The 24,630-nt window shown below is 35.1% G+C and overlaps 1 non-coding gene across 1 annotated transcript; it reads left to right on the top strand.

The window, feature by feature from the left end:
* The first annotated feature begins 306 nt into the window (after nucleotides 1-306).
* On the top strand, nucleotides 307-435 carry Gm23987. The gene has a single exon (XR_003951706.1). It is a non-coding gene; the product is annotated as a small nucleolar RNA SNORA79 (small nucleolar RNA).
* The last annotated feature ends 24,195 nt before the right edge of the window (nucleotides 436-24,630 follow it).

The raw sequence follows: 24,630 nt of genomic DNA, 5'->3' as shown, positions 1-24,630 counted from the left end.
CTTCATTCACATGTTAAGACATATCTTACTCTTTCCATTTTCTGGTTATTATGAATAGAGAAGCAATGAACATGGATGCACAAATGTATTTTAATTCTTGTATACAATGTGCTATGACCATAATTCCTCTTCTCTTGATTTCATTGTAAAATGGGAGCAGAAGGAAAACAATGCAGGAATTTAGTTGCTAACAACTGAGTAAAAGTATAGGAGTCAGGAAAGTTCTTTTTTTTTTTTTTTTTTTTTTTTTTTTCACCACTGTGTGACTGGGCACGAAAACTTTTCACTCTCTTCTATACAAAAACATGTTGAGCCTTTAGCTATGGCACTAGGGTTTTAGGTCATCACAAATTAAAATTGATTTTTTTCACTGAGAGAATATTAAGATACCGGGATTATCTATGTATTCTCTGAAATTTGCGGGATCAAACAGTTTAAAAAAAACATGTTGAAATAACTGTAAGGATAACATGTAAGTGCTCTGAATAACTGTGTGTATGTGTGAGTATGTTTATATGTAATTCAGAAAGCATTCAAAACTATGTAAGTTTAAAGAATCCAAATTCTACCAAATTCTGAGTTTTTATCTTTTATCAAGTATATTTAATATTGTAGGTTGTCCATATCTGGTATCCCTTGAACACAACATCTGTTCCTTACTTAGTCTTTTTTTTTTTTTAACCCATTAACCTCTCTGTCTGCAGTAGTATTTCCCCGGATTTTTCAGGATAGTATCTTATATTCATTCAGTTGTTGAACAAACCATGTATTCAAAGTGTCTTTACATAATATATCAGAGCTGAACCCCTTAATCCTGTGGAAGCTCAATGATCCAGTGTATGGGAATGCTAGGGCTCTAAGGCTAGAAAGAGTGGAAAAATACAAAATAAATAAAAAATATCACAGCTGTTAATGGGTATTCTTTCAGCTGGTTCTCCGTTTCTTGACTGTTTACTTCCTCTATGTTTAAATATTAAAACATAAATAAACTGACTGTTAACTTAAGTAAAATTGTTAGAAGTCCTATCTTTTATCCAGGCAATTTATTTCTACTTTAAAGGACATCTTGAAGTAGGGGTTTATAAAACTCCACTTATAAGTTTAAGATTAAAAGTATGGAAAATGGAAGCTTGTGGGTATCTAGTTAGAAAACTATTTCAACTGGGTACTATATGTTGAAATTCAATGTAAAAGCTTCTAAGAATTGGTTGGCCTGAGTCTGATTAATTTACACTAACATTTTATCCTATAACATATTATACTATGGCCAGTAGCAGCCACACTCAAATATCACTCCAACACCTGCCAGACAGAGGCTCAAAGCCAGTCTGCTCTATATAGGGAGTTCCAGGCCAACCAGTGCTATGTAGTACAAAGCTCTGTTTCAACATAAACTACACTAATCTATTAAAACCAGGAGCAAACTGAAAATAAGCCAGCTGTTTTGACAATATGACTGAAACAAAAAGTCTTGGGTAGCTGTGAGATTGGCTGAGACAGAGTTGTGGGTGTTTCTGAGATACTGTCAACTATCTGGCTTCTCATTTGAACGTATCTTGTATTATGCTGCACTAAAGAACCTAGGGCAGTTTGGACACCCAAATTAATTGTCCTAGAGTCATCAAAATTAGCAAGAACAACAATTAACAAAAAGAAGAGATACATTCAGCATAAAGAAACCTGTGTGACACCCAGAGTACAGTAGCTACTTACCCTCACTCATGGTATTACCAAGGCCCTCTTTGAACCTGGCATGGAGTTCTTTGATTCCAAGTGTGATTCCAGCTTCATTAGACACTAATGCCATTTCAGTAGATATAGAGATCTCTGTTCCTGAGCCTGCTCACATCAACAGAGCATAAGTGATAATCTGAAAGTACACAAATTTAGTCAAATTAACTTTTCTTTGATACTTCTATTTCTATTTCTTTGTTCTCTCATGTGAAAAGTCAGGGTCGGGCAGCCTCTGATATGATCACCTTCAATGCTCAAATTGTCTTTTTATGCAAGTTCATCTGTCATGCAAAGTCCAACTCATATTTTGTTGGTTTGTTTGTGTTTTGTTTTGTTTTGTTTTGTTTTTGTTTTTCAAGACTGGGTTTCTCTGTGTAGCCCTGGCTGTCCTGGAACTCACTCTGTAGAACAGGCTGGCCTTGAACTCAAAAAATCCACCTGCCTATGCCTCCCAAGTGCTAGGATTAAAGACATGTGCCACCACACCCAGCTCTTGACACTTTTCTTAACATTATTTCAGCAAAAACATTGAGGATAGATTCTGTCTCCGGCAATAAGGCTAGATGCTGTGGAATGCAGACAAATTAGACCCTGAATTTACTTTAAGAGGCCCTAATCCTAATGAAAAAGGCCATGACACAAACAAAAAATTAAATACAAAGGATGGAGTGTGTTTACTAAAGTTGTCTGAGACTGGTGTGGGACAGCAACAATAACATCAACAACAAAAAAAGACTAACAACAGTGAGCCTAGCCTGGTTTCAGCCACTTCTGATCTCCTGATTCTCTGGTTCTCCTGCCATCTGCTTTAGAAAAATTCATGACTTAATAATGCATGAGGGAACATTGCCTTAAGGTATAATTATGCTTTTCCACAAATGACCTATGCAATTACCCCAGAGGAGTAAGCAGCAATTGTAAAGGGAAGTTCGAACAAGTGTACAGGGAGATAATGCTACAAAATGATCCCCATTTCAATTTTCTTTCTCATAACTACATAAAAATTACATTTGCTTCTATCACAGACATAGGCAGTAAAAAATGAAAAAAAAATACCCATTAGATTATCTTCTCTCATCTCTCACTAGAAAGTGTTCTTTTTTTTCCCCATCTCTCATTCTATGATAGGCTTTCTAGGGACTTCAGTCTATTCACTGGTTCCAAAATAATAGAGATAATGATGAATGAAAGAGACATCAGCCATTAGTGTTTGTACTCAGTAAATCCATGCTAGTCAGGATGCTACTATCATGGATAAAATATATTTGCCTGGAGGTCAAAGCAATGGTATGAAGTTGAACCAGCAGTCCTAAAGTGAGACTTATATTAAGGAATCAAGATGGTGTTAAAATCTGAATAGATGTTCATAGATGACTGAGAAAGGGAGTTAGTGATTAAGACCTGTTGGGTATGCCAGGAAATGCATGGGTGTCAGAAGCATGTATGAGGTAAATATGGCATTGATCAATACAGGAATATGTAAACATACTATGAACATATGAGTAAACTAAACAATCATCTGCTATTTCCCTCTGATAAATCTTAATCTATTTTAAACATTGTGCTTGGATATATGTGACTGTATGATGTATGTGTGTTTGACAGTGGGGACACACGTGGCACTGGGTAAACGTAAAGGTCAGAGGACATCATGGATATTGATCATCACTGTCAGCCTTGTTGAGGCAAGTTCTGTGCTTGTTTACTGATGTGCATGCGAGAGTTTTCTCCAGGAGTTTTCTTCTCTCTGCCTCCCATTTTGTCAGATACTGAGATACACACTACCAAATCAATCTACTTGAGGATTTGAAGAATCCAAACTCAAATCTTCATACTTATACCATAAGCAATTCACACACCGAGTCATCGCCCCGATCCTAAATGCTCACATTGATTACCACCATTGAAGAGTGGGTGGGTAGGGGAGTGGGGTGGGAGGGTATGGGGGACTTTTGGAATAGCACTGGAAATGTAAATGAAGAAAATACCTAATAAAAAAAAAAGAAAGAAAATTACCTCCAAACAATGATATCTATCTCTTAATCCTTTCTCACTAGGCAAATAATATTTTTCAATTACCACTGATAGGCATTAAAATGACCCAAATTTTGCATTTTATAGCTTTATGAACAATAATAACATAAGCAATTATAAAACATATCTACTTTAACACTGAATCATATTTAGTAATATAACTCTAAGAGAAAAATCACAAATCAAGTCATATAATTCTGTTATATTTAAATCCCAATTAAAAAATTATGCTGTCTGCTCTTAAAATCACTCTACTCTCTTGGTCATATTCCTCCTGCATATAAAATTCATTAAAAAATATGTATAACAGAAGATGTTTAACATACATATTTCCCTTTCCCCCTTCTTCTTGAAAGTAGAATCTTTCATCATAGTGCACATTTTGATTACAGTTTTCTCCTCTACCCCTCCCAGATCTTCCTCCCCACCCCCCACTTCTCCCATCTGTATCTACTACCTTTCTGCCTATTTAGAAAACAACAAGATTCTAAGAGATAACCACAAAATATAACAACCAAGGTAAAACAAAGATCCTCATATTAAAGTTTGACAGAGCAAACCAACAGAAGCAAAAGAGCCCGAAGAGGAGGCAAAACAATCAGAGACATTCTTGTTCATACACTCAGGAGTCCCATAAAAACACTAAACTGAAAGTCATAATATATATGCAGAGAACCTGTTGCAGACTCTTGCAAGCCTGGTGCTAGCTGCTTCACTTTTTGTGAGTTCTTATCAGCCATGCTCTGTTGATTTAGAGTGCCTTGTTCTTCTGATGTCCTCCATCCTCTCTGACTGTTACAGTTTTTACACCCTCTATAGCAGTGTTCCATGAGCTCCGAGGGAGGGATTTGATGAAGACCACTAATGCAGAGCTGAGTCTCTCCCTCTCCCTCTCCCTCTCCCTCTCCCTCTCCCTCTCCCTCTCCCTCTCCCTCTCCCTCTCCCTCTCCCTCTCCCTCTCCCTCTCCCTCTCCCTCCCTCTCCCTCTCTCCCCTTCCCCCTCTCTATCTTTCTCTGTTTGTGTGTGTGTATGCATATGTGTGTGCATGTGCATATGTTTAATGTTTAATATCTGTCTGTCGGTCCCTGTGTTACCATCTATGGCAGTGGGAAGCTTCTCTGTTGATGCTGAATAAGACACAGATGGATGAATGTAGAAGATCATTAGGAGCTAGTTCATCACAACCTTTTTTTTAAAAAGACCAGTAGTATTTACTGCTACCATAGTGAAAGTAAAATTCATTTAAAGTTCTACAGCCTGAAGAAGAAATCCAGAGTCAGATGGTTTTACTGCAAAATTCTATCAAAATTTTAAAGAAGAGTTAATATCAATATGCCTCATATTCTCTCTCTTTCTCTCTCTCTCTTACACACACACACATCAGAAGGAATATTACCCAACTCATTCTATGAAACCATAGTTGTCTAGAAACCCATATATAAAGGCCCCCCAAAATAGAGAATTATAGATCAAAATCTCCTATGAAAATATGCAGTAGAATATTTGCAAACTGAACCAAGAAAACATAAAAAGATAATCTACCTCTATCAAGTAGACTTTATCCCAGAGATGTAGGAATGATTCAATATATGAAAATCAATAAATGTAATCCATTATGTAAACAAACTGAAAGGCAAAAACCACATGATAGTCTGATTAGTGCAGGAAAAGCCTTTGGCAGTATCCAACAGCCTTTCATAATAAAAGTGTTGGAGATATTAGGCATACAAGGCACATACCACAACATAGAAAAGGCAGTTTAGATAAAACCTATAGCTAACATCAACTTAAACTGAGAGAAGCTCAAAGCAATTTGACTAAAATCAGGAAAAAGAGAAGATTATCCACAATTTTCATACCTATTCAATATAGTGTTTGAAGTCTTAATTAGAACAATAATAAATCTGAGGGAGACCAAGGGGATACAATTGGAATGAAGAAATCAGAGTATCTTTATTTACAAAGTATATGACTATATATATATATATATATATATATATGTGTGTGTGTGTGTGTGTGTGTGTGTGTGTCATCTGAAAAATTCCACGAGAAAACTCCTATACCTTAAAAACACATTCACCAAAATATCTGAATAAATATGTCAGTATCATTTCTGTAAACAAAAGGCAGACCGAAAAATAAAGCAAGGAAAGAACACCATCCACGACACCATAAAATAACATAAAATACATTGGGATAACTTTAACCAAGGAAAGGAAAGAATTATATGATAAACCCTTCGAGTGTTTGAATAAAAAAAAAAACTGAAGAAACTATTGAAAGATGGAAAGAACTTCAGTTTTCATGGATTTGTAGGATTAAAATATTATAGTGACCATACTACCAAAAGCAAATTACAGATTCAATGCAACTACCATAAAATGTTAAACACAACTCTTCACAAATCTTGAAAGCACAATTTTCAGCATAATATGGAGACACATACACACATAACAAACAAGCAAACAATACAGGATAGCTAAAATTATTGTGAACAATAAAAGAACTACTGGAGGCATTCCTGATATCAACTTGTACTACAGAATAATAATAAAAAAAATGTGGCATAAAGTCAGACACATTGATGTATGTAATGGAATTGCAGCCTCAAACATGAAACCACATACCTATTGACACCTAATTGTTTATGAAGAAGCCAGGAATACACATACACACACACACACACACACACAGAGAGAGAGAGAGAGAGAGAGAGAGAGAGAGAGAGAGAGAGAGAGAGAGAGAGCTCTTCCGCAAATGGTTGATCAAACTCTATGGATGAATGTATGAAAATGCACATAGATTTATACTTATCATCCTGTAAAAAATTCCACTCCAAATAGACCAAAGACTTCAATATAAAATAATGTCCACTGAATCTAATGGTTAAAAAAATGGGGACTAACCTTGAACTATTGACATGGAAGCTTTCTGAGCAGAACACTGTTGGTGCACGCACTAAAATCAACAATTAATAAATGGGACTTCATGAATCTGAAAAGCTTCTAAGGCAAAGGACACCCTCATTCTGATAAAGCAGCCACATACAAAACTGGGAAACCTTTTTAAATAACTCCACATCTAAGAGAGGACTAATATCCAACATATATAAAGAAACTAGATATCCAATAGAAATGCGGATAAAAAATGATGAGCATATCTAAACAGAATTCCTAATAGAGGAACTCAAATGTCTGAAAAACACTTAAATAAGTCATCAACATCCTTAGCCATCAGTAAGATGCAAATCTCTGAGATTTCATCTTCATATCCATCAGAAAATGGCCAAGTTCAGTAAAAGAATGACAGCTCATGCTGATAAGGATGTGGAATAAAGAGAATACTGATTCATCACTGGTAGGTGTGCAAACCTCTACAGCCAAGGATATCAGTCTGACACATTCCCAAAGTTGGGAATCAACCTATCTAAAGATCCAGTTATGCCACTCTTGAGAATATACCCAAAGAACACTTCATTCAACCACAAGGACACTTGCTCTACATGTTTGATGCTGCTCTATTTATAATATTGTAATATAATAATGAGTTGAAGCAACCTTGATGTCTGTCAATAGAATAACGGGTTAAAAAATATGGTACAAATATACAGTAGAATATTACTCACCTGTTTTTTTTAAATGGCTTGAAATTTGGAGGCTATTGAATGGAATTAGAAAACATCATCCTGAGTGAGGTATCCCAGACTCAGAAAGGTAAATATAATATACACTTGCTTATATGATATGTGTATATTAGCTCTTAAGTGAATGATATCCAGGTTACAATCAATATACCTAGAAATGTTAGGTATACAGAAAAGGCTTAGGGGTGACACATGGCTCTCCCAGGAAACTGAAAGTGCAATAGATTTTTTATTTTTTTATTTTTTGTATGCACTGGGAGATGGGTGGAATCAGAAGATCAGGAGGGGAGTGTAAGAAGAGAGAGAGTGTTGAGGGACAGGTACATATTCATATCATAGGCAAAAGCTACAGGAACATTAAAATTATTTTACAAGGTAGCATAAACTCAAGGTCAGTGGTGAAGCATCCCCTGCCTCAAATTCTTTTTTTTTTTTTTTTTTTTTTTTTTTTTTGGTTTTTCGAGACAAGGTTTCTCTGTGTAGTCCTGGCTGTCCTGGAACTCACTTTGTAGAGCAGGCTGGCCTTGAACTCAGAAATCCGCCTGCCTCTGCCTCCCGAGTGCTGTGTGTCACCTCACCTGGCTCCCAAACTCTTAAATGGTTAGGCTACGTATTAACCTCCAAAGGTTATGTCTACAGCTGGGACTTTTTTGTTATATAGCACGTTATCATTGGTACAAAGCACGATAAGAAATTTCAAAAAAACATACTTTGGACACAGCAGAAATATGCATTTCACAAGTCTACCAAGTCCAGTGGAAGTTCAGTGTCTGTCAATAATTCAATCACCTATATTTATCTCATTTGATTTGGTTATATTCTTTACTGTAATTAGTCTAGGATTATTTTTATTCTTGTTTTATATATTAATACCTTTTATAACCAAATATATATTTATTCTTTCTGTTTTCTTGGACTCAAATTTATTTTAATGTCTAAATATTATTAATTTTTTCTTTGTTAAGTTCATCCATGTGTTAAAGGCATTTCTGATTCCTGAAACATCCAATCTTCTATAATCCCTATTTTGAACACCCAATTTACTTTCCCCTTTAATTCATTTACATTTTAAAATGTAAACATTATTTCTTTCTTCCTTCCATCCCCCCTCCCCTGTCTCCCTTTCTTTCTTTTTGATCACCAAAATTAACCAGGATTAACTGTGTAAGCACAGTTTGGAACTTTCCATTGGATCTTGTTGTGAACATGATTGGAAGTAAGCAACTAAAGACAGTGACATAGAATCTATACATACCCTATTCTTAAATCTAACTGTTCACTATAGACTCATGGATTCAGCTAACATTCATAATTTATTGCTGGTCAGCCCAGTCTTGTGTTATGTTAGTACTAGTTCATTATAATACTGACTTTCCCATGACTAGAGGTCAGCATTTTAAAGATATCCTACCTATCTTCTAGCCTTTGAATTTCTTTTGCTCCCTTTTCCTCAAGGATCTCTGAGCAGAGCAGTTGTGATTAATGTCCTGTTTAGAAATGAGCGTTCAACTAATACTTATTCTCAACATGTGAGCAGCCATAGTTTCTATATTCCTGTAGCTCATTGAAAAGACAGGTGTGTCTGACGAGGATGTGGAATAGCATTTGTCTGAGTATAAACACAGAATTTAGAAGGCAGTTAATATCTGTGACAATTTAGCTAATTGGTTCATAATTTTACACTTGTTTTTCTTCCTTTTCTGTTTTTTTTTTATAATAGAAGCTTAGATAATTGATTTTACATTATACTTTTCTCTGAATTTAAAACTAGATCCTTGTTTACTAAAACGGGTCTTTATAGAAACAAAAGAAAGCAAATTTAGGTGGGAAAAAGGATGAGTCTGGAAAGAGTTGGGAGAGACTAAAAATGGTCAAAAATTGCACGAAACTCTCACAGAACTAATAATTTTTAACTTTTCTGTTTACTTGTTTTTGCTATTATTATTTTTATCAAAATGATACAATCTATTTTAATATTGTTTCCATTCTCCTAATTCTTCAATTTTTGTTGTTTGTCATTTGTTTTTCTTTGTAGAATGCATGTGTTTCTTTTTTTAATATTAGTAAATTTCTGTAAGAGCTGAGATTTTTCTGGGTGTCACTTTTCAGCAGTATCTACATTGTGAGCATACATTTTACTTTATTTTTCTACTCTTTTAAATACTAAATTGGTGGGGTTTTATTGTTTTGTTTGTATGTGTGTGGTTTGTTTGGATTTTTGTTTGTTTGTTTTGTTTTGCTTTGACACAGAATCTCACTTTACAGCTAAGGAGAACTGAACATCCTAAGGAGGTCAGGCTAGTTTCCATCTCAGTGGAATCGGCCTGTGTCTGCATCCAGAGTGCTAAGACTAAAGTGTGGCATTATCATGCCCAGATGAGATTCTCTAAGTTGTCCATATTTAGTCTATCTTGGTGAAGATGTACTATTTGGGTTAAAAGAATATGAGTTTGATACTGATCACATAGTTTTTTAAAAAATTTCAGGTAAATCAAGTTGAATTAAAACAGTGTATATAATTTGTATGTCTTCAAACAGACTCATACACAGCGTCTCACATTTAGGTCCTAATGAGCTTCTCACTGATGATGAGTAAATAAACATATTTATCTTACTCTACTTGGGACTGGGTGCTCACCCTGAATATGAATATGAATATCTTACATGCATTCTGATTGAGATTCAACTTTTAGAACATTCCAGTTTTTCCTCTTCCTATGTATTTGTCCTTTATGGAGTGTGGGTTCTGTTTCCCTCTGTAAGCTGTAAACATCTCACATATAATTCTGTGATATGTGTATTTGTGATGACTTGTGGTTGAAATCCATTTCATTAAATATCATTCAGGTGTTTAACTTTTTTCTTCAATACCTGTTCTGATTAGTTTTTGTCACCTTGACATAAGCCAGAGTCACCTTAGTCGAGGAAACTCCAGTTGAGGAAATTTGTCCATCTTATTTGTTTCTGTCCTTTCACTTTTATTTTTTTTTAATTTTTAAACTTGCTTTTGAAAATGTTTTTACCTATATTGGTTACATATGAACTTTCTGATTGGGTGTATAGAAAGTATAGGCAAATGCATTTGAAGAGTAGATAAACAAAGCCCCAAAGTATTCACTGTTGCTCAGCATTACCCCATAGATGTATAATGTACATTCTTGTTCTATATTTTATACATACATACACACATAGATGTATATGCACATATATATTTGAATGTTTGTGAATACAAACACACATGTGCACACACATATATAAATGCATATAGAAGCACACATATATGTGTGTGTATCCATGCAAATTTATGAAAATTATTTTCTCTATTTCTTGATATATGTGCCTTTTAGGGTGATAAAAGCATAAAATGTATGAATCTTACTATTTGAAAGGACATTTAAAACAGTAATCCTTCTGTTTGAATATAAAATGTATCATACATGTATTAAGTATGTAGCATGGTATTTTAAGATGCATATACATTTAAATGTTCACTATAGAATAACAAAAGAGCATACCCATCACTTTACATAGGTATATATGTACTTCTTGTATAGACTCCTGGAAATAAGGGCAATTACAATTTACTCATTCATCAGAATTTCCAGCTACAATCCTCCAGTAGCAACTATAAGTCTTGATGTTAATACATAGTAGCTCTTTTGATACTAATTGGCATTATTTACTGTATTATGTCTCCTGTCCATAAATAGACTGTACTTCCTCTATTACTTAGTTCTTCTTTTATCCTCTCTTACTTATATTACCAAATTTTATACACATTCAATTGTTTTTATCACCACTCAAACATTTTATGTCTCCCACTTAAAAAGTAAAACCATATTAAAGATATAGTTCCACACACTTTTGAAATATTGTTCTCTGTAACACCAAATTTCTCAAATAAATTTTTCCGTTTTATATGCACTCATAGTAACCATGATGTTTCTTCTGTGTTTCTATTCAATAGATTCTTGCCAAGAATTGTAACAAATCTCATTACTTTAATATATCTGGAAATCTCAGATTGCCATGATCACTCTGCTCACTTCTCTAGCTGAATGAAGTCTTCAAAGTGTATTTTTAAATGTTTCTAGAATTCTTCTTCATGAATTCCATTTTCACATAGGAATATTTTCTATGGGTTACAGTGATTCTTCAAATCCTCATCTAGTCTTCACTCCTAGTGTAAAGTAGATGCTAAACTGTTAAACAAGGGCAACAATCAACTCTGCCTAATTCTAATTCGTGAAAATTTGTCATTGTTACTAAAACATTTCAAATTCACCTTTCATTACTATTTTGGGGATGGATTATATTTCATCCAGAACTGTTTATTGATTGGTTGAAATGTTCATTTTAATTTACTTACTCTTTAGAGTGAGTCAATGTCATCCTATCTCTCTATTTAGCCATTTCAACATTACTGAGACAAATTGAAACCCCAGGATTTCTATACAGAGACAAACTCAAAAAGAAAGGTACAAAATGGACTCCCTCATCTCAAAATTATTAATTAAATGATTCATTCCAATTTGTTTATCACACTCCACCGGAAAAAGGCAACTAACCCCTGAAGAGAAGAGAGATCATTATGTTAAAGAAAATCAGTATATAAAATAAAACAAAAATGATAAGTTCACAATCTTCAAAAACAAGGTCTCACCTTTAGATTTGAGCACTTAACAAACTGCAGCTAACTTTACAGGCACCTTTTTTGAAAATATCAAATTTTTTCATGTTAACTAAAAAGAAACTATGTGCATTGCACACAAGCTAGAATACGTACCATAAAATTGACAGTGCAAACGTTTAAGTAGACAGATGGCCATCATTATTGAAAACATATCCATATCTTAACCACAGTCATTGTGCCCTGTACAAGAGTAGCTAACAATCACTCATACATCAGTGACTAATGCTACACTAACCTGCTTTCAGCGAGGACTTTAGAATTAAATACACTCACTAACTGAGCCCAAGTGCTTTTTTTCTTTAACTTTACATAGCAACATCAGGTTGTCAATTATTTCCTACTGGCAAGTATTTGACAGCTTTTCATTCAAATAGTTTGTTTTAATTATCGATGTGTTAGAACGTGGACTCCTGATGGCATCGGGTTTAAATATATGAACTGATATGTAAATGGGTAGTGGAGGTGAAGCAGGGTGGGGCATCAAGCTTATGGCATCTCTACTGCCATGTTTTAAGCCTTTCCCCACATTTCAACCTTCCCTATTGATCTTATAGTGCTTCTTTAGCTTCAGATACATTTGCTTAATAAAGCCACATTTACTTGCCATTTATTGGTTGAAAAAGCTACTTAAACACTATGGAGACTCTTATTTAGTCATGACAAGAAATAATTGGTACAAGTGAAAATTTTTGAATTTTAAGGGTGAGAAAAATTGTTGTGAAAAAAAATCAATGACTTGCTGAAAGACACACTTCTAAAAGTCAAGAAAGACAAATTTTCGTGAATGCCCTTGCCTTGTCCCTTTAATGCTGTCTTAAATTCTTGTTTTAAAATCTCAAAGAAGGAAAGACCTGAAAGAGCAATCTGGTGGCTTTCTCATTAACAGGACAGAATTCTTCCAAGACAGCAGACAATAGAACAATATGATAAAGTGGACATTGCCTTAGAATTGGTAACATTATGAATAGTGTGCATTGGTGTCTAGCCTCATGCTTCCTACTCCCGTGGGAGTGACAAGGCTGTGAGAAAAGTGTTAGCTTAACAGCACAAGATCCAAAAGTTTCCATTGGTTAAAAAGAATGTTTGCTACACTATAAATTGTAAATGCAGAAAACAAATATTTTATGCAATTCAAATGGCAGCATTTTAAGGGTAATGATTAATGATGGTAAGTACACTCATTCTGGTTCACAGCCATCACTGTCATCGATCACTGTAACTTTTCACTTGTAAAGCTGAAATGCAACACTAACTAAACCAGTCTTGATTCTCCTTTTCAGCGACCCTTGCAAGCCCATTCTCTTCTTTTCACCTATTCTAAGCACCTACCTTATACACATGGAATAAAACTATATAAATCCTTTTGTAATTGGTTTATTTAAGATAGCATAATATCCTCAGAATTAATCTGTGTTGTAGCATACTATTTTTTTTTCCTGGTTTAGGTGAATATTATTACATTTTATGGCTTTCTGATTTACCTTTTATTTGTTTGTGGATTAGTTGTAAATTTTAAGATTATAAAATACATCACTATAATTGGAATAGTGAGACACCTTTAAATTTTTTCAATAATTTTGGATATAGACCAACTGTGAAATTTCTATACTATAACTTACTGGGACATTTATACTTTTGAGAGGAGCCTTATCCAATTTCTTACAATGTTTCTTCCCTATCTGTAGAGTTGAACAGTTTCATCTTCTGCACTTCTTCACCATTTCTCTATCTTCTTTATATCATCTCTCCTAATCAATATAAGGAAATACCTCATTATAGGTTAGATTCATGACCCAAGGACCAGTGATACTGTACATATTTTTACGTGTTTATTCATCATTTTTATATACCCCAATTTCACCCCATTAACATATAGAAATTTTAGGACAAATACTTGAGAGACCTATATTATAACTGGCTACACACTCTTCCTTGGTACAATTTCAGATATTGTGGTGCTACAATTAACTATGGAAATACAAGCAACCTTTTAACAATGTGGCCATATGATATACTATGCTAATTGCTTATATAGGTGATTATAAGATTAAGTTCTTTTCCATGCTGAGACAGATAAACTCACTAATTACTTTTCATTATGAATGTACATGCTCTATGGAGGTGATATAATCTACCTATTCCCAAGAGACAGTATTTGATGATGCTTGTGTTGAAACTTACTCTTGAATTTACAATCTGCTATTCATTATCTACCTACCTACATACCTATATATCTATTTATAATCTATCTATCTATCTATCATCTATCTATCTTAGAAATGCATGTATCTAAGTTTTTAAATCTATCCTTACAATTTCTTATGTACAGTTAGGTTTCATGAGTTTAGGATGTGTTATCTAATATCTATTAAATATTAATTAAATATGATAAATATGTTATGTAAAAATGTTATGCTTTTAAAACCTGAGAGTAAAATAAAAGTTATCTTTATCCTGTGGGTATGCTGCATGTTGCTTAATATTTATAGCAAATCTGGAATCCCAATAAGTATATATCTACAGAATTCCTACCATTAGTGATGAGAAATGTGTACACAATCATTAAATGTCATGGGACAAGAATCATCCAGGTAGAAAGCTAATTCAATCAAAGACAACCGATTTGAAAGCCATCCTGATATAACTTACTGTTTGCTTATCTCATGACATGTTGCTGGTATTTTCTTTGTAGTACATGGCATTGAACTAAGGGCAGTACATATGTTAGCTAGCATTCTACCAGTGAACTACAACAGTAGTCCCACCAGCTACTACTACTGTTATTGTTTCCACCTTCTTGTTTTCAAACTGAAGCATGATGCTTCATGTTTCAAAAGTACAGAAGAAATGAATATAACAAGAGTCATTTCTTGATATTTAGAAAAAAAAAACATGGAAAGAGACAAACTGGGGAAGAAAAGAAGGGTGAAAAGTCAGGACAAATTAAGAGGCCTCAGAAATGGGAAGAAAGAAGTGACATAGTTATATTCTAATCTCAAAAATAAAATTCTAAAGAGGCCATTGGAGATTTTTTTCTCCAAATGTTGAAATTATTTGAATCATACTGAAAGCTCTGGATTTTAGAGAAACCACAACACAGCTGTAAGGACCTTGCAATTTCTGTTAATTTTTGATTACTCAGGAGAAATATGCTTTTTTTCCTATCCAGAAGTTAAAAAAGATAGCTAAGGAAAGAATTTTAATATTCAGGTCTAAATTTCTCTGCAGTCTAAGGATCCAATGCTTATCTGACATGTACCAGTGATTAGAGGATGAAATTATTTTTTCTTCCTCTGTTTTTCGGGTTTTTTTGTTTGTTTGTTTGTTTGTTTGTTTGTAATTTCTTAGTTCTTAGTCAAATCTGGGTCTGACACTTACTGGGCAGTTCTTCAGCCACTAAGCTCTGACTCCATCTCTAAAAACCACTGACAAAATCTGTGTGTTACAGAGTAGCATGAGGTCAGATGTGAGGGCTACAGAGCTGTGTCCTGGAGGTTAAGCTGAGATACAAACATTATAAAACAGGTCAGAGCAAAGCAACCATATACAATTAAGTTTTTATTGGAATCCTTCAAGAACCTGTGATGATCTCTGTGAATGAGATGAATGAGAGTAGCCTAGGAAGATGCCTGTGTTATTAAATTGTAACTTGTCTCAAAAGAGACTAAATTTACATGAGAAAGATCATTTTAAAACCAAAAAGCCCAATTTTACCTTTATTTTGCCATGAGTAGGATAGTTTCCAGCATAATTGAGAAAAAAAATATTTGATAAAATAGTAGAGATTATTCAGTGTGTGTTTGCATGTCCAATTGTAGTACCTTGGTGTCTGTAGAGAAGAAAATTCTGCATGGGGCTATTGTCCAGCTCTGATGGAGATGTGCAAAATGTTGTGCAGAATGTATGGAGCCTGTGCTGATTAGCCTAGGATGGCTGAGTTTATCTCAATGGTACCAGTGGATGAAGAAGGCACACTTAGAATAACAAAGAATATTAGACTTTGTTATCTCCTGAAAATCATGGGGGAAGGTGGGAGACTCCCCCTAGAATGTACATATGAGTTTAACTCCATTTTCCTCATCATCTTAAGATGCAAAATCTGGTTCATGAATTTTGTTGTGTAGGACAAGGAATTCCAAAACTGTCATCTCCTTTCAAGACTGAACATCTATTGAGCAATTTCTGTAGTTATAGCTTCCGAGTTACAGCAAAGGAATAATTTTTACCCTCAAGTGTAGAACATGTGTTAAAGTCCCAAATTCTACTCACAGAAACCTAAAGATCTTACATTTACATAAATATATTCTTTACTATTTTTATATATTTTGAGCCTGGCATTATCAGGACAAAAAATTTAAGGCTATTTACTTCTAAATATGACCTTAGAAAGTATATACAGTCAAGACTTCTGAATGATATTTTCAACACACACACACACACACACACACACACACATATATATATATCTCCCAAACATAAAACTCATTACACCTCTTTTAAAATCTTGAGACAGGATATCAAGTATTTTAGTTTGGCCTTGAATTCATTGTGTAGCTGAAGGTGACCTTGAAATTCTGATCCTCCTATTTTTAACCCCATGTGTTCTGGGATTACAGAGCAAGCTTGTACCTTGAAACACAATATTACCTAGTGATGACTTATATTTGTGGTTTTCACATAACATTTGGGCAATCAGTGTAGATACCCATAAGATCACATTTTGAGGGATACCATGTGAGATGTACTGACCTCCAAAACCTAAACCTTGTCCCTTTCATTACCCCTTTAAAAAAGTTATTCTCAATCTGTGGGTCATGAATCCATGGCAAACTTCTATCTCTAAAAATATTTACACTGCAATTTGTAATTACAAATGTAGCAAAATTACAGTTATGAAGTAGCAGTGAAAATAAATTTACAGGACACCACAACATGAAGAATTGCTAACGAATCACAGAATTTAGGAAGGCTGAGAACCACTTCTGTAAAGGGTCTGTTTCCTACATTCTTACATTGAATTGCATGATGTTAATAGAAGAGTCAAAATCTAGTTCATGCTGATCATAGCATCCTGATTTCTAACACTGCCAGAATTACCAGGCTTTATTATGTCAAATTTATTATTACACAGACTCTGATGACAATAATGAGTACTCCTATCTATTCAATTATATCCATCACTGTCTGTTTAGGAGAATTCCAAGTAGAACCATCTATCAACTAGTTCCTAGAGAATTTCTCTTTGCTTTTTGTTCAGGAAATCTATAAAATAAACTTTTTTTTCAACTCGGAAAAAATAATGACAAATGGGAAAATAGTTAAAAGTCCCATATCTGTAGGTCTTCTCCTATAACCAATATCAGAAGAAGTAGGCATGATGATGAATAAATTGAGAATGAGTATAAAATAAATACTTATTAAATAAATCATCCTCATTGTAATGGAAATTGATTTGATCTTAGAGACATGAGCCTGCTGAGAAGAAAAGAGCCCAGAAAATGTCATTCCCCCATCATATCCCTCTCTCTCACTTTCTTCTTTCTTCTTATTTTATTCCTTTTCCTCTAATGACTGTGATTCTCAAATCACTTTCATCCTCAATGCCTCAGTTTTTACTCACAGTATTTTCTACTGCATACATAACAGATTGCAGCAACTGAGAAACCCAAAGTAAGAAGATGAGTGTCTTTTCCAATGTAACCCAGGTAAGGAGACACTGGAACATTCAAAGAAAAGCTATTTGTCCTAAGTTTATGCACAAATGTTGCAACATGGATTTTCATCAGTTAGAAAACTCTATAATTATGAAGTATCAATGACATAGTACAAAATGCACCTTGTCTTATATCAGGGGAAAACAGTAGTTCTGAGCTTTTGTATGCAGGGGCAGTGCGAGGACACTTGATTATATCCCATCACTACCCAGAATGATATCAGATGATGTCAGATGACAGATGTTTAAGACTGAGTAGATCTGAAGATCAAGCAAGGTTGACATAATAAAGGATGGCCAATGTGAAGCTGTAACCCCAGCCTCTACTGCTGACAACTCCATAATTTCTATAATGGCCTCACAGCAAGACAGCCAAAGGCAGTCATTAGTCACTGTTCAGTTGTGTCAGGGGTGAACGCAATTGTGCATCTGACCTCTGAGTCATCTCCATGCTGCTCTAAACTAGCATGATATCTCATCTACAAATATTGATGCAAATTCTAAGGCCTACCTCTTAAGGAAGATTCAAGACTCTTGGTTACTAAAACTGCTTCAAACAGAACAGATATAAAAATTGATACTTCAAAAGCTCAGACACATAACTATATAATAGCTCTCAAATACTTATTATTCTGTAAATATCATAAAAGGATATTTTGTGTCCTTGTGAGACACTCTATGAACAGTAGCTCTACTCAATTCAATTCTGGTGGCAGTGGCATTTTCCTGCTACTAACCCCAATGCTTTATATTCCCTAATGAGAGATACACAAAAAGTCTTTATATTTTGATGTAACTAAAACAACTCAGTGGCTGAGCCACTTCCTAACCTTCATGTGGGCAAGCTACCTCCTTCTGATATTCTCTAGTTATTATTTACTAAAACCCACATTCCATCTTGGCTGCCCTAGTCCCAGATGCACAGCCCTCTTGGGTTGCATCTCCCAGTTCTTACATGACAGCTATGCTCTCTGCCTTCTGAACCTCTCAGGGACAGTGTAATATCTCTCCACTTTCTCTGGTATAATGGCTGTCCTTTCTCCTTCTTTCTCAGTTCCTTGCCAGGAATCCTAAGAGTCCTGCTTCTCTCTGACCTGTCCAGCCATTGGCTATCATTATCTTTATTTACCAATCAGAACAAATGGGGGCAGGGTCCCTCAGTCTTATGAAATGGGACATTGCAAACAGGTTTTGGGGGAACATGATTAGCATGGGAATACAAGCAGCTCCAAAGAACTTCATTATTACATAAATCAATTAAGGATCTGAATAACTAAGTTTCTTGCTCAAGGTGGAATATCAGATCAGGTGAAATTATTAGACCCGTGTGTTTAACACATTGTCCTACTTCCTCTCGGTAGTATCATTATTTTTGCCACACACATTTAGGTCTTGAATGTTTTTTCCCCATCAGACAGCACTGTTTGTTGTATTGGGAGGCTATGAACAGGAGATATCACTTAGATGATAGAAACAAAACTATAAAGAAAGTCCTTAGGCAATCACAGCCTGGCCTCTAATCCTGGCCATTCTTGCTTCTTGGACTATGTTATTATGAGAAGTCTCTTCAATAAACTCCATCATGCCTTTCTGGCCATGATGGACAGAAACTTGAGCCAAAACAAATTCTATCTTCCCTAAGTTGCTGTATGAGATATTGAACGTAATAACACAAAGATAAAGAATTCAAAAACACAGTTCCTAAGAAACAGATATGTTACTTAACATGACCAAGTAGTTCTTTGGCCTTTAGAGTTCATTATCAGGAGAAATTTGGAAGTCTCTGGAATATGGGCTCAAATCAGATCACTAGAATACTTATCAAAATTCAGAAGATGAAGAATATGTGCATGCTGCACCAGATGATGGAGACCTTCTTCAGAAGCAGATGAAAAACTATATTACATTCTAGTGAATAATGTTTATGTTTGTGTCCTGGAAACATAAGTGAGGATAACTTCAAAATCAATTAGCTTATCTGTTAACAAAGAAATGAAGACTTAAGTTTCAAGCTGTCATATGGACTGGCTATCAGTTGCTATCTTTGTTTACAATAAGAATCAATAGCAATCAGTAAAATAGCAAGATAAAGAGGTGGTGATCTAGTTGGGAATAGGTTGTGTTTACAGTTGTGGACAAGTCAGCTGTAATAGTTGAAGAATACTAGTGCCACTGAAGATATTCTCAGTATTTTTTTACTCTACCAATGAGAAAACCTCCTTGGGAGAGCCTCTTTCCCAATCAAGTCACAACTGTGTAAAACATTAAACCCATTTGGAAACTTCATATTTGAAGGTGAAAGTTGTAAAGATACCCTGAAAAACAAAGCAAAACAAAGCAGAGACACTTGAGAAGAATCTTAGCCAGTTCATCCAAGGAGGTACTTAGAGGCCACTACGGATATGACTCAAGAGAACATGGCTACGTCTTGGCAGAAGAAATCGGCTTAGTATATGTGAATCCAATTTTGCAGGGATGCAGAATACAAAAGTAACTAGATCCTAGGGGCTAGCACCAAGATGTTTGAGAAAAGCCTAAAAGAATGGGCAATGTGTACCAAGGTTAGATTCCCTCAAAGAGCCCTGCAGGAACTATTGTGAAGCTGGGGGGCAATACCTGAATTTAAATAGAGACCTTGGTTTATTGAAGATTTTGAGAACATGAGGTACCTTTTGAGAATGGCTGTGACAATCACGTAGACACGCTGCAAGGAAAAGGTTCTGTGTATTCCAGGAGCAAAGCCTATGGGGTGGGACTATCTAGAACAATTAGCTCTCACACTGTTAATTTTACATGCCCCAGGTGCTAGACACAGAGTTACAAGATTTAACATTTGCCCCACATGGATTTGGTCTCTCTTTAGTGCAATCGTTCCTTGCTATACATGGTTTGGTTTTTTTGTTTGTTTGTTTGGTTGGTTTTTTTTTTTTTTTTTTTGGTTTCTCATAGAAAGGCAGTGTGTTTTAATGTTTTATTTTAGTTTCTGTCTTTTTAAAATTTTAATTGAAAATAATTTATACAGCAGAATGTCACTAAAAGTCAGTTTACTACTGCTTCCCTTTCCTCCTTCCTTTGCTTTTGTTCTGTGTGTTAAGAATGGGATTTTTTACTCACTTTCACTTCATTCAGAAGAACTAACTTCTTTTGTATTTTTACAAGGGAGTACAGTTAAGAGTTTACAGGGGAAAGCCAGGGCCAAGAAGTGGGAGTGCCTGGGTAAGGGAGCAGGGTGGGGGGAGGGTATAGGGAACTTTCAGAATAGCATTCAAAATGTAACTAAAGAAACTATCTAATAAAAACAGAATAAAGAGTTTTCATTGAATATAAGAAGAAAATATGACTTAGACTTTTGTATCACATTTAGACTGGTAAGGCATCTTTAAAACTGCTATTATTATATTATATTTTTTACCTGGATGATATTTTCCCTGGATATATGTCTGTGTACGAGGTATGGTACTGGAGCCCACAGTGACCAAAGTCCAGATATCCTAGAACTGGGATTTCAGATCATTTTGAGTTGCCATGTAGGTAAAGCAAATTTGTAACTAGATCCTCTGCAGAAGAGAAATGCGTTCTACATCACTGAGCCATATTCCCAACACAGCAGTGCAGCCACTTGATGCTTGAATGAAAGCATTTCAAATTATGCCAATGTCTGTGAGGCTTTGGGGAACAGGGTAAAATGTTTGTTTGAAATTGAAATTCTCCCAGAGTTTATGTTTAAGCAGTTTTTACCAATTTATGGTGTCAACTCAGATGGGTAAAGAAATGGGAGGAGGAAGGGAAAGGCTGGTGGAAATAAAGGATAGATCATCAGTAGAGACCTTCTAAAGGCCACGGCCTGGCATCTGCTTTTCATTTCATAGTCCATCATGATGTGAGGAGCTTCTAGCATATGCAACAGTATCACAAACTTAGCTCTGCCCTCCGTGCCATAGAGGACTGAGACTTTGTGAAAATGTCAGCCAAAATAAAAATTTCCTCCTTTAAGTTGCTCTATCAGGTTAGTGATACAAAAGAAACTTGTAAACAGAACAAATCACCCTCAATCAAAATGCAGTTGAACGTCCCTGAGGCAGGGCAGGTCATCAAAACAGAAGTACACAGAGGAACATTGTCTATGTTTATTTTGTATGGACCAAGATAGCAAATCAAAGCATATGCAAAATATTTGGGGCAAAAAATAAATCGTAAATGTATAGGTCATATTTGTCTCTTTCAATTTGTCTTGATGTTGCTGTTCTTTTGCTTGTTGTTGTTGTTGTTGTTACCAAAGGAATTTCAACATCTGGTAATTGTTCTTAGAGAGATAATAGAGAGCCAGCATGATAGCTCAGCAAACAACAGTGCTTGCCACCAAGTCTGATGGCCTGAATTTGATCCCAGAATGTTTATGATAGAAGAAAAGAATTCCTGATAATTGCCTCTGATGACATAAGCACCATGCCATGCATGCATGCACACATAGAGAGAAACAAAAAAAGAAAGAAAGGAAAAGAAGGAAGGAGGAGAGGAGAGGAGAGGAGAGGAGAGGAGAGGAGAGGAGAGGAGAGGAGAGGAGAGGAGAGGAGAGGAGAGGAGAGGAGAGGAGAGGAGAGGAGAGGAATGGAGAGGAGAGGAGAGTAGAGGAGAGGAGAGGAGAGGAGAGGGCTGAGAAAATGAAGTGAAAGCTACAGGAAATATTTTTGTTGGTGACACATGAAACTTTATCGGAAGACATTATATTGCTAAGTGCTTATAGATTCCCTTAAAATATATCCAAGTTAGCAAAGGTGTCATGAATCTCAGGAAAACACACACAAAAAAATGTTCCAGATTGGTTTAAATAATATATCCCTAATAGATTGGATAATGCCTTATCCATAGTCTCATGTTCAATAAATGCATGCCAAATAACTGAATATGTAACAAAAATATATTTTGGATAATGTCTTGAGTAAAAAGAGGCAAAAAAATATAGGCAGGGAAATCTATGACAGTTTGAAGGTATTTGATGATCCAGTTCAACTGCATTTCAAAAGATTAAAAATGAGAGCTAGATTGAGCTTGGAAGGATCATAGAATCAAGACAAGTGGAAATTCTTAAATATCCATCCAAGGGGCTTGGTTTTATTCCATAAACAAAGCAGAGCCATTGGAAAGAGGATTTGACCTTGTTTAGAATGGTGCCTTGAGATGTAGACTCTGGCAGCAGAAATAAGAGAGCACTGGACTAGAAAATCAGCAAGATAGAAGATAGGTTAAAGGCAACTGGAGTAGGTCAGAGCCAAGAGCATCTTAGCAATAGATATTCATGTGTTTAGCTTCAAAATACCATCAAGTCTGACTACTGAAAGCTGACTTTTGCTGCTGTCAAGGACAGAAAGGTAGGAATATTTATCTCTGGCTATACTCTCACGTGGGACAACCTGTGAATAAAGCAATCTGTTCACCCACATGGACTCCACAAGTTTTATGAATGCAAGTGAATTTGCTTTCCACTTGGGTTTCAAATAATTAAATTTAATGGAGCTCCATCACCAAAATTACACCAATTGTTATTCCTTATTGTAGGGAACATTTATCCATTAAATAGAATCCAAAATGTGTACTCATGCAAACAACAATTACAAGACATCAAAATTAACTATTCTAAATGGCGCATGGAATCAATAATACAATCGTCAATCAGCACTCGATATAACAAAAACACCTGACACTGCAAGGTCAGTACATTATCATGAGTTAGTTATTCCTTAAGGGGATAGACTGTTTCTATGTTGGATAAAAACTATTTCCCTATTTAAGAATAGATTCATGAATTTCAGCCTAAAATACACTGCCTATAATATATTCCACTGAAATAACTCTTTTTTCAATCATTTAAAAATATATAGAATGCCAGCAGGTATATATTTGACAAATGTAGATGGAGTCTACAAAGATTCCGTAGAATAAATTTGTTTGAATAAGAACATTCTTGTCATTGAGAAAGTCAAAGTTCATTGAAGTAAGAGAGGCCCATTGGACTTGCAAACTTTATATGCCCCGGTACAGGGGAACGCCAGGGCCAAAAAGGGGGAATGGGTGGGTAGGGGATTGTGAGGGTGGATATGGGGGACTTTTGGGATAGCATTGGAAATGTAAACGAGGAAAATACATAATAAAAAAAGAAAGAAAAGTAATAAGATGCAGTAGCCTTAAGAACTCACTAGCAGTAAAGTATCTATATGAATGGCATAATATAGGTTATGTAACATCCCATTTTGCTTACTAAAATCTGTAAATGGTTAAAGGACAAAGATTAGACATCTTCCAAAAGCAAGATACTATACAAACATATATATGTTAGGGGAGAAACCAATAATATATTATAACAGACATTGCTGTTACTTGTCATTAATAATATTTCATTGAGTACCTACTATAGTCTAGGTATTCTGCAAGACAATGTAGACTTAAAGACAACTGACACATGGCTTCTGCCTTAACTAGCTCATAACTTATTGGGATATGTCTTACAAACTAAATTACATAATACAAGCAACTTTAGAATATAATATGCTTATTTCTTCTAATTCTTAAAACAGTAAATCTGATTTTTTTCAATATTCTAAAAACCAGAACTGATAAGAAAGCCTTCCAATATATATAAAGAACTCAAGAGGGTGGACTCCAGAAAATCAAATAACCCCATTAAAAGATGGGACTCAGAGCTAAACAAAGAATTCTCACCCGATGAATACCAAATGGCTGAGAAACACCTGAAAAAATGCTCAACATCCTTAATCATCAGAGAAATGCAAATCAAAACAACCCTGAGATTCCAT

Source organism: Mus musculus, chromosome 15 (genome assembly GCF_000001635.26).
Source record: "Mus musculus strain C57BL/6J chromosome 15, GRCm38.p6 C57BL/6J".
Taxonomy (NCBI): Eukaryota; Metazoa; Chordata; class Mammalia; order Rodentia; family Muridae; genus Mus; species Mus musculus.
This window is presented reverse-complemented; position numbering and strand designations above follow the sequence as displayed.